The sequence below is a fragment of the Mustela erminea genome, chromosome 8 (assembly GCF_009829155.1).
Source record: "Mustela erminea isolate mMusErm1 chromosome 8, mMusErm1.Pri, whole genome shotgun sequence".
Lineage (NCBI taxonomy): Eukaryota > Metazoa > Chordata > Mammalia > Carnivora > Mustelidae > Mustela > Mustela erminea.
Genome location: NC_045621.1, coordinates 77,730,917 through 77,742,352, shown reverse-complemented (window position 1 = coordinate 77,742,352; position 11,436 = coordinate 77,730,917).

The window sequence follows — 11,436 nt, the reverse complement described above, 5'->3', positions numbered from 1 at the left end:
AGAGTCATACACTTATAGAGAATTGGCAAAAGAAAAGGGATTCCTAGGGTTGGTAAATTGTGTGGAGGTAAATACATGGGGGAAACTAATGGAAGATAAGGTAATTGTAGTAAGCGTTATTTGTGTGGACCCAACTCAGTGCTGACTTTCTGTCTCCAGTAATAATGTTTGTTTTCCCTCATCCTGGTATAAAGGAAGAGACAGGGAATATCTTCACAAAGGGAAATGTACATCCTGCTATGAGGCAGAAGGAAGGCAGAGATCTCCTGCCTTTATTGCTTCGTAATCACCTTCAACTCAAAACAATTCTCCTGCAAAAGAGGCATATTTTGATGTGCCACATTCTGATCCCCTTCCCTATCATGACTGATTTTTGCCTAGGCATAAGTCATTTGTTTTCTAAGATCATTTTCTTTCCCATTTCTTCCCTGTTTAAAGCATGTGTGTGGAAATATCATGGGACAGCCATACAAAGTTCAGCCCTCGCAAAGATAAGCTCCCACCTCCTACCATTTTTGAGACTTTTGCCTTCCCTGTCTCTAACTCACCTCAAATTTGGACTCTAGAAATCTTTATTAAGGCTTATATTTCTGCTGACATCATAGTAATACATTGAAATACATAAGATTATAATGATCTCCCACACATATTTATTCCACACCCACTATGTTCATGAGTTTGCACTAAGTACTGAAAACGCACTGGCAAACAAAGCACACTGACTCCATGCTTGTCCCGGGTGAGCTTACAGTTTGATGCATAAGACAAACAAAAGTAAAGAATTTTTTTTGAACTGGAGTGAGGCTCTTCAGGAAAAGAACTGAATGCAGAGAGAATAGCAGGGAGGGCTACTTGAGTGGGGTGATGTGGGGTGAGTTAAGGAATGCCTCCCTGGAAAGGTGAGACAGGAAGTACACAAAGGAGCTAAGGCGGTCAACATTAGAAAGAATGCAAAGGAAGGACTGTGGGAAGGCGCACCTGAGGGAACAAAAGGACAGAGGTACCCAAGAGAAGATGAAAGAAATAGATAGGAATGCGTTTTTCCAAGTCTTGTAGTCCTGAGTTAGGTGTTGCGATTTTATGCTAAGTGCAGTAGAAAGCTTGGAAGCATTTTGGAAAGAAAATGACATGATCTAATTTACACTCTGAAAGAGTAGTTCTGGCCGCTATATAATAGAGGGAACAAGAACAGATGCAGGGAGAACATTCTGGAGATTACAAAGTGCCCTTGTAAGTGCTATTTGAATGACTGTAACTATTCCCACAGCATTATATAAATAATTGCTGTCCCACATGAACCATTTTTTGAAACCCAGAACTGTATCAGTAGGTTAAGAGAGTGGGTGCTGAAATTTCCTCACAAATCAGCTTAAATCCTGAGACTGATGCCCGGGATTCACAAAACTGAGAGACTACAATAGCGTGGTCAGGCATAAGTGATGAGAACTCTGAAAATGAGAAGAAAGAACAATCCAGAGACAGATGAAATTACAGCACTTTCTCGTGACAGGAGACAAGAAGTTATTATGAAATCTAATTTTTTTTAAAGATTTTATTTGACAGAGAGAGACACACAGCAATAGAGGGAACCCAGGCAAAGGGAGTAGAAGAGGGATAAGCAGGCTTCCCACTGAGAAGGGACCCCGGAGCAGGGAGCATTGAGCAGGGAGCCCAATGTGGGGCTCAATCCCAGGACCCTGGGATCATGACCTGAGTCGAGGCAGACACCTAAAGACTGAGCCACCCAGCTGCCCCCATGAAATCCAATTCTCAAAGGGGGATGTGACTCAGACCCAAGAGCACACAGCTGCTCAACAGCATGTGTCCATTTGGAGTTCTGTATCATACTTTCCTCGTCTAAAAGATAGACTTGGGACACCTCGGTAGCTCAGTGGGTTAAAGCCTCTGCCTTCAACTCAGGTCATGATCTCAGGATCCTGGGACGGAGCTCACATCCGGCTCTCTGCTCAGCAGGAAGCCTGCTTTCCATCCCCCCTGCCCCTGCCTACTTGTGATCTCTGTCAAATAAATAAATAAAATCTTTAAAAAAAAAAATGGGCATAAACTAGGGTTTCCTGATCATGGTGGAGAGGTGAGGATTCAACAGCTAGCAAATATGAGTACTTGGAACAGTGTCTCAAAAACCGTAACTGGTTCATAACCCATACAAATTTTAAGTACATTTAAATAAAGTCTCAGATATCCCCCATGTTTTGTTCTGACTTCAAATAATAGCAATTCCATATGGCCATCTGGGAAAATTTAAGATTTGCAAGGTCATTTTAATATAAATTTTATTGACTTACATGATTTAACTGCCCCATTTTATTAACTTTTATTTTTTTCTTAGTTATTTTACATACACCCGGTACCTCCTTTAGAAATCTTGCTTATCCATTATGTGTCTCCCTCTTGAGTTTAATAAGATATTTACTCTTAATAATGTAATAATTCTAGGTAAAACAGTATTGCATGGTTTGAAATTTATTTTCTGACTCAATAAAATATTTAAGTCTCTAGATAGATCAAGGCTCTATCTTACAAGGCTAGGATCAACCTAGAAAATAATCACCTTCAAGATGATGAGTAAAGGTCTTAAGACATTAGACAAAACAGAGAGGCATGCTTTTACTTCGAAACATTTTTGGGAAAGGTTAAAAAAGCAAGTATTTTTATTTGAAGGATGATTCATATTGCTCTTTCAGTGATTACAGATCAGTAGAAAGTGTTTCATTACATTTCAATACCTAACTTGTAAATCAAATAGCTGTTGGGGTCATAAGTATTTACAATGTATAATAAATTTTTCAGTTACAAGTGCTAATATGAATCAACATTAACATTTTATTCTTTTCCTTCACAAAGGGATTAAGGAATTGAAATCCCTTTAATTGTGACTAAATCCTCTTCCGAATTTGAATGTGCTCTTATGGAAATTTTAAAGCCCTAGAAGTTTGAACCCAGTCTCCTTTTAAAATAAATGTCACTTATTTCTTGCAACTTTCTTTTAATAATTGTTTAAGTTATTTAAATGCATGCAGACTTCTTACTGAGTGCTGAAAGTAGGTACCAGCACTAAGGGTAAAATTAAATGACTCATTTCCTTTACGATCAAGGCAGCAAACCTTTTCTTGTTATTATGTTGTGAATTCCAGCAAGTAACTCCACAGCCATTTATTGAATTTTTTCTTCTTTCAGACATTCACATTCCAAGCTCTTGTATAATAAGTGAACTGGTAACATTTTTCAATAAACCTCAAAATTTCATTTGGAATGCCCTGCAGCAAAGACAATACTAGCTATTTCCTAGCAGAGGGGTGAGCCAGTTTAGCCTTTCTAAAGTTTGACATTTAAAAGAAGTCCAGAAACATAAATTAAGAACATCTTAAATTAATGCTGTAGATTAAGACTGGGCCAAGAACACATTTGCCATTAACTATTTTTGAAAAACTCTCCTGCTTGAAAGAATTTACCTTCTTTCCCAAACAAGGTACCCTCTTGTGAGTAAGCTGGAAATGTAATTTCCAAAACCACAAAGCACATTTGCTCTTTTTCTACAAATACAACAACTCTGATACCTCTACTTATATCATGACCCATCATTCTATTGAAAAAGGAAAAGATGGGGCACCTGCATGGTTCAGTCCATTAAGCATCTGCCTTCAGCTCAGGTAGTGGTCCTGAGATTGAGCCCCAAATCAGGCTTCCTGCTAGGGGAGCCTGCTTCTCTTCCCTCTCCCCATCCTCTGCTGGTGCTCTCTCTGACTCTCTCTCTCTTTCTCAAATAAATGAATAAAATCTTAAAAACAAACAAACAGAAGCTCTACAATGGTAAAATCTGGCAGCTAAATGGTGATTTTCAGAGTCAGGAACTGAACATCACTAATGAGCTCTACGAGTCCTGGTAATCATTCAAGAATTTTTTGAAAGCTTAATAGGACGACATGATGGTCATTCATTACAGTGAACTTTTGCATCTCCTTTAAAATCAACTTCCTTGCTCCTTTAAAATCCTACCCAAGATCAGTTTGGTTTTAGATGGAAAAATATTTTAACCCATTGATCACTAATAAAAACACGATCTTTATATGTTTGGTGCGTTGCATTTCTGGTTTCTGGTGCAGATAAAGAAGACAGCAAGATATCAATCTGTTGATAGGACATCCCAAAGGATGTCATATTTAAGTGTCATATTTATGAGATGAATTAAGGCAATGCTATGTGTAATACCAACTATTAAAAATGATACCCAGTCGCAGTATAATTTTTGAAGGTATCTTTCACTCTCTCCCTTTATCTTCTACATTCGATCTGTCACCAGGCACCACCATTCTTCTTCATCATCTACCTGCCTTCACTGTTCTTTCTTCTCCTTCCCCAGATTCTCATCATCTTACTCCTGAATAATGATAATATTCTCTTAGCTCAGTGAATCTCAGACATCAGTCTGAGGAGACAGGCAGGCCAGGGACAAAGTTTTAGAGGTACAAGAGAAAATGAGAAAATAAGAACAATGCAGTAAGTCTTTAATAATACCAAGTGGATTCATTTTAAAGTTCTGTCCTTGGCTCTGGGCAAGTGTCCTTTCTACTAATTTAATGTTAAAATTTGATTCCTTTATGAAATTTTGGAGATAGCATGTGGCCATTTACTTTTTATTCTTTTAGTTTTGTTTTTGTTTTTTTGTTTTTTTTCCTTAACATCGCTCCTTAGCAAAACAAATATTTGACAACTACACATTAGTTCTCAAGAATAATTTTTGGAAAAAAAAAGAATTTTTTTAGGAACTTTACTAAAGGATGAAATTCAAAATTCTGTAAAACAGTAGTAGCTGATCACCCTGAGTCAGGTTACCTCCTTCAACATCTACACCCCAGGATCAGGCCAAACAGATGTAATGAATAGCGTGATGATGATAGTTAATTTGAAAGTTGTTAAGAGAGTAGATCTTAAAAGTTCTCCTTGCAAGGAAAAAGTATGTAACTATGTGAGGTGATGGATATTAACTTATCTTATTGTAGTGATCATTTTATATTTACATATATAAATGCATCAACATATATCAAATATCAGTATATCCATCATACCATAATACCATTATGTGGTAGGATGACCTTACACTTACACAATGTTGTATGTCAGTTACACCTAAATAAAATTGGGGAGGGAAAGAAACTTCAACAGCAATTTGCTGCATTCAACATGCATTTCCACACCCACAACAGCCTCTGCAACTGGCCTTACTGTACCTACCCACACACTAGTGAGCCAGGCAGCCTCACCGTCTCACACACACACTAGCTTCCCAGCTCCAGATTTGATTATGCGCTTAATTTCTGGGAAAACAAACAGAACAAAACAAACCACCTCATTCTTTCCCCAGTTTGGATATGCCTGAAACTAAAAAATTCTTTTTATTTCTATAAGGGGTTGCTCATCCTGGTTACCTGTTCTAGTTCCCTTCTAGAACCAAATTCTCTGAATTCCTATTCTTCCTATTCTACCAATTAATCTTAATCTTATTGTCTCGACCATTTCCAGGAGTCTGTGCCTATTCTCAAGGAGACTGACTTTGAGAAGGATTTTACTAATATAAATTTGAACTGGGAAAGGCAAAGCCAGACTTCTGAATCCAACTGTTCACGGATCTAGTACTTTAACGTTTACAAGTATCCAGAAAGCCTACATTTTCATTTATCGGCTATATATCAGCCTTACAGATGGTGTCCCGTAGACTCACAGACACAGATAAATGAGCCAGGGTGCCCCCAAATTTTGTTATGAATATTTCAGGATGCACTGAAACTTAAATCAACAGCCTGGGACTTAAGATAACAATCATATCCAATTGCTCTTCTCACCATTTCTACGCAAACTTCTTTAACCTCCTCTCATTGCCAAAGACAATTAAACAGTCATCTCTATGTTAGGGATAACGTAAACGTATCTGTTCGGAACAGAGAGGTGAAAGTGTATCTATTAGCGTGTAGGATGGTTCCTAATTGCCAGCCTATGCCCATTTAGTATCTAAACGCATTCAATAACAGTTTGATAAGGCATCCACATAACTCTAAGTTATGAAAAATGCGTGGTCCTGTAATGTTTTAACAAAAATGTCAGTTTAAGAAATAGATTTACTTTGAAGAGTCACTGTACCTCTGTTGTTCCATGTGTACATGTGCTGCACTCATTGTAGAAACACCTCTAAATCATGATCGGAAAGGCTAGAGTTGAGCAAACACATACTCACAACCTGTGGCAATGTGAATGTGGCCATTTATCTTTTTCTCTGAGTTTCAGTTTCTTCATTTGTAAATGGGGGGGGGATTAAATACCTTTCAAAAAGTTGTTTGAGGATTAAATGAGGAGATGTCTGTGAAAAATCTCTGTCATATTATTGCATCAATATAGGGAAGTCTCAAATTGAACAAGCCTTCATTATATTTGTGTTCAAGTACTGTGTAAGTCAAAAGGGAAAAAAAAATAAATAAAAGGTACGTTGCCTGCCATCAAAGTCCCCACCAAAATAAACAAGGACAGGAAAACACTTTGCCCACCTTCCTAACTTGCAACCAATGGTAATACTTCAAGTGACACAAACCATTTTTATTGTACAACTTTCTGTTTACTGCTAACAAAAATATATTATTTCTTATTCAGTGCAGTTTGACTGACAGGTTCAATTTTCTCTTCGGCTAATACAAAATGAACTACTCAGCAAATAATCGTGCATTGTGTCAAAATATAAAATTAAAGAGATTCATGCAGGAAGTAAAACAGAAAAAACTAATTATATGTGGTTTTCATGAAAAATCTCCTTGGCATGAGCCATTTCAGTAGACTTACGAGGTCAAACATCAGTTTGCTGTGGGCTGAAAAGGTAAAGAAGTACAAACTGAAATTACCTGCCTCTGTTTTAAGAAGTCCCACTGAGAGGGGTGCCTGGGTGGCTCAGTGGGTTAAGCCTCTGCCTTCAGCTCAGGTCATGATCTCAGGGTCCTGGGATCGAGCCCCACATTGGGCTCTCTGCTCAGCAGGGAGCCTGCTTCCTCCTCTCTCTCTCTCTGCCTGCCTCTCTGCCTACTTGTGATCTCTGTCTGTCAAATAAATAAATAAAATCTTCAAAAAAAGAGAAGAAGAAGAAGAAGTTCCACTGAGAAAGGATGGAGGAAGCTGTGATCAAATCTCAAGGAAGCCTTACGGAGGCCGCAAGGAGGGGACGAAGGAAAGAGTACGGAGGTACAGAAGTTCAAAACGAGCAGGGAAAGGGGAAGGGACAAAAACTGATGGGATCAATGCCAGTTGCTGATGTTTGTGAATTAAACGAGAAGCAAGGAAATGTGAGAGCAAAAGCCTCCCTCACTTCTACTACAGCCCAGACCTGTCATTTTTCTTCAACTGCTAACCGTGTCAAAGGGAGTGTTTTCTTCATATCGTGTAACTTACTAAAATTACAACTGACCTCCTAACTGCCAAATGAACACTTTTCAGTCTCTGTCTTGCAATGAATACTTGCTGTCTTTGTCCTCTTGAAACCTCCCGCCATTCTCTTTTCATCTCCCTGAAAGTCTCCTTCCCTTAAAGCCCTCGAGGTATCAGGAGGATCCCAGGAGGTTATTGTGCGGTACAAGGAGTTGGGTGGCGTATCCCCAAAAGAGTGTATTCCTTACTTACGTGGCAAGTCTCAGGCAGGTCGTGAGAGCCTTGGCTATTGATATCATTCAGGGAGACAGGGGGACAGAGGCTGCATCTCAACACATTTCATAATCATCACGGCAAGAAGAAGGGAGCCAGCTGACTCATACGTTGCCTCCTAAAGCTTCCGCAGGCCAGTGACATGCATCACCTCTGCTCATATTCCAGTAACCTGAGCTAGTCGCATGGCCATAATCTCACAAAGGCCAGAGACGTGAAATACTTCTCTATGCCCAGAAAGAAAAGAATGGGAGTATTTGTCAACAGTCCCTATAGCTACACCCTCTCCCTCCCTCTGTAAATAGTGCACAAAATTAGATTAACTTCCTTTTTCCACTGTGTACATCCTTCCTGAGTGACCTCATTCACTTCCTTATGAGAGTAACACCAAATTTACATATATTGCCCAGAAATCTCTTATAAACTCAAGACCCATTTATCTCTCCGTGGATATCCCAAAAGTACCTTTAATTTAACGTGTAATTGTAAATTAATCACTGCTCTCACTACCCTAGCCTGTCTCCTATTAACCATTTGCTGACTTTCCCTCCTATTAAACTATGATTTCCTTTAAACTGTGTTTTAGTTATGCTTGCATACCCAGGACAGAGCAACACATGAGCTCTGGGAGGACACAAACATTCAGTCCACAGTTGCTATTAAAGAATTTGGATTTTACCCTGAGGGAAATGGGGAGCCATTGAATTGCTGTGGCTTGCTATTTTAAGAGCAATTTAAAGGAGGGTTGGGACGCCTGGGTGGCTCAGTTGGTTGGACGACTGCCTTCGGCTCAGGTCATGATCCCGGAGTCCTGGGATCGAGTCCCGCATCGGGCTCCCAGCTGCATGGGGAGTCTGCTTCTCTCTCTGACCTTCTCCTTGCTCATGCTCTCTCTCACTGTCTCTCTCTCTCTCTCAAATAAATAAATAAAATCTTTTAAAAAATAAATAAATAAATAAATAAATAAATAAAGGAGGGTATATTATCTATTTCTACATGAATTTCCAAAACACATAGCAACTTAAAACAACAAGCATTTACAGTTTCTCAGTCTCTATAGGTCAATAATTTAGAAGCAGCTAAGCTAAGTCATCCCAGCTCAGGGTCTTTCATGAAGTTATCGTCATGAGATGTCAGTAGAGGCTATAGCTCCAAGCTCAAATGAGGTCAGATGATTCATTTCCAAGATGGCTGACCCATATAGTTGCTGCCAAAAGGTGTCAGTTCCCTGTTGGCTGTTGGTAAGAGATTTTTTTCAGTTCCCTGCCATGGGGATTCTTTGTAGGGTTGCTTAAGTGTACTCATGGCATGCCCACTGATTTTCCGAGAGTAAGTGATCCAGGAGAAAGAGGATAACACCACAATGTCTTCAATGACCCCGCCCTCAGAAGATGCACACTGTCCCTCATGCCTTATTCTATTCATTAGAAGCAAGACTTTAAATCCAGCCCATACTGAAGGAGAAGGGAATTAGGCTCTACCTTTTGAAGACTCAGAGTTGGAGAATATACTTTAAACCTCCACAGAGGGCAAGGGTAGAAACAGGGGACAAGGCAGGAGGCTAGAACAGGGAAAGGTGATATGAGGTAGAACAGAGTTGTAGCAACAGAGATATTAAGAACTGACTGGATGGTTGCCAGAGGCAAGGGGTGAGAAGCTGGGCAAAATGGGTGAAGGGGAGAGGGAGATACAGACCTCCAGTTATGGAATGAGTAAGTCTGGGAATAAAAGGCACAGCATGAGGAATACAGTCAATGACATTGTAATAGCGATATCATGGAACAGATGGTAGCTATACTTGTGGTGAACATAATGTATAACCTTGTCAAATCACTAAGTGGTACCACTGAAACTAATGTAACATTTTGCATCGACTGTACTCAAAAAGAAGAAGAAAAACAACAACAACTTATTGGATTCTTGATACATTCTGAAAATAGAGCTAGCAGGATTTACTGAGGGATAAGCAAGATGAGGAGTATAAGAGAATGAGAGAAGTCAAGAAGCGGCTACAAGTTGCTTGGCCTGAACAACCAAAAGGATAGAGTTATCACAAAGTGAGATAAAACCAACGAAGTAGCAACTTCTGGGGTTAGTAACAGCATTCCATTTTGGACATTTGAAGTGAGACCAAGAGGGAGTAACTGATAAGACTGGAAGAAAACAAAGTCTGCTGTCCTAGTAGAAACACATATGTGTATCAAGGGGAAGGCAGCGATTGAGGGTCAAGGAAGACAGGACTAGAACTGACCAGGGAATTAGGAAAGTGCAGGACAAGGAACCTCATCTGATGCCATTTCAGTGGGGTGTGGAGAGAGAAGCTGAAAGGAGTGAGCTCAGAGAAAATGGAAAAGGAAGAACAATCTACCATTAACAGTTAAAGAGCCTAGGCACAGGTGCAAATGGAGGCTAACATACATTCTCCTCTTATAACCAGTAATTACATCTTTATTTAGTGAAGAATATGATGTTTCAGGAATTTCATGTGACCTATCCAAGCTGAGGGTTTGATGAGAAAAATTTTTTTGCTCGTTTTCCTTATTTTGATCAATAGTTAAGTCATCATTAGTTTATTAAATTTATTAATTCATCATGTCCTATTCATGATTTTTATGTGAGTCATACTCAAAAGAATGTTTCCTTTGTTTCTAGCTTTTAAAAATGTAAGCAGACTGCCTCTTTGTAAGTTTTCTATTCCTTTTCTTTTTCTTTTTTTCCCCCTCTAATTTTCTTCTTTCTTGGGCCTCACTTTTGAGGGAAGTGCTTTAAAAAGTAAGACTCAATTTTTTCCTATTTTTATTCTATTTTTATCACCATGTTGACATATTCATCCCCAATAACTTAAAGAATTAAAAAGTAAATAGGGGTGCCTAGGTGCCTCAGTAAGTTAAGTGTCTATCTTCAGCTCAGGTCATGACTTCAGGGTCCTGGGATGAAGCCGGCATTTGGCTCTCTGCTCAGTAGGGAGCCTGCTTCTCCCTCTCCCTCTGCCAGCTGCTCCCCCTGCTTGTGCACTCTTTCTCTCAAATAAACAAGTAAATTTTTTTAAAAATTAAGAAGTAATTGTAATATTTTTCAAAGTGTTCAAATGTATATATATTTGTATCAAAAACATGAGTTAAAGTGAATGTTAAAAACCGAAATATTATTACTGACATATTTTCAAATAGTTTTTCTCTTAAAATACTCAAAACTGTCTCTTAAAATTAAGTGAAAACTACTAATAGAGTCAATTTTTAAATCAGAACTATTTAAAGTCAGTAGTTTATTTTTAAATTTAATTAATAACCATAATTAATTACAGTTATTGATATTAATCAATATTATTCAGTACTTTGGAAAAGTAAAACCATTCCCAGTTCTAACCCTAAATAGCCATCTAGTTGTCAGTGTGGTGTCATAATTAATGTATAGTATATCTAAATGTAAATACCCAGTAATTATGTTTACGAATAAAACAAATTGTTTATCACTCTAGACATTCCTCAGCAACCATGTGTAACCATTAAGAATACTTCACTAGCTCATGCATGCCTCCAAACCACACATGAAGGGAGACAAGAAAATGACACCAGGCACTATGGGACCCAGCATTCACGTGGACAGGAAGGCTTTGGTAAGTTCACTTGTCTTTCCTCTCACTCACCGTTTCCTCTGGTCACATTCTCCCCATTCCCTGAAGCTGTGGTCTTTCCAGTGTGAACACCACAACACACCACTGTCACAGCATCTAGCGTTAAA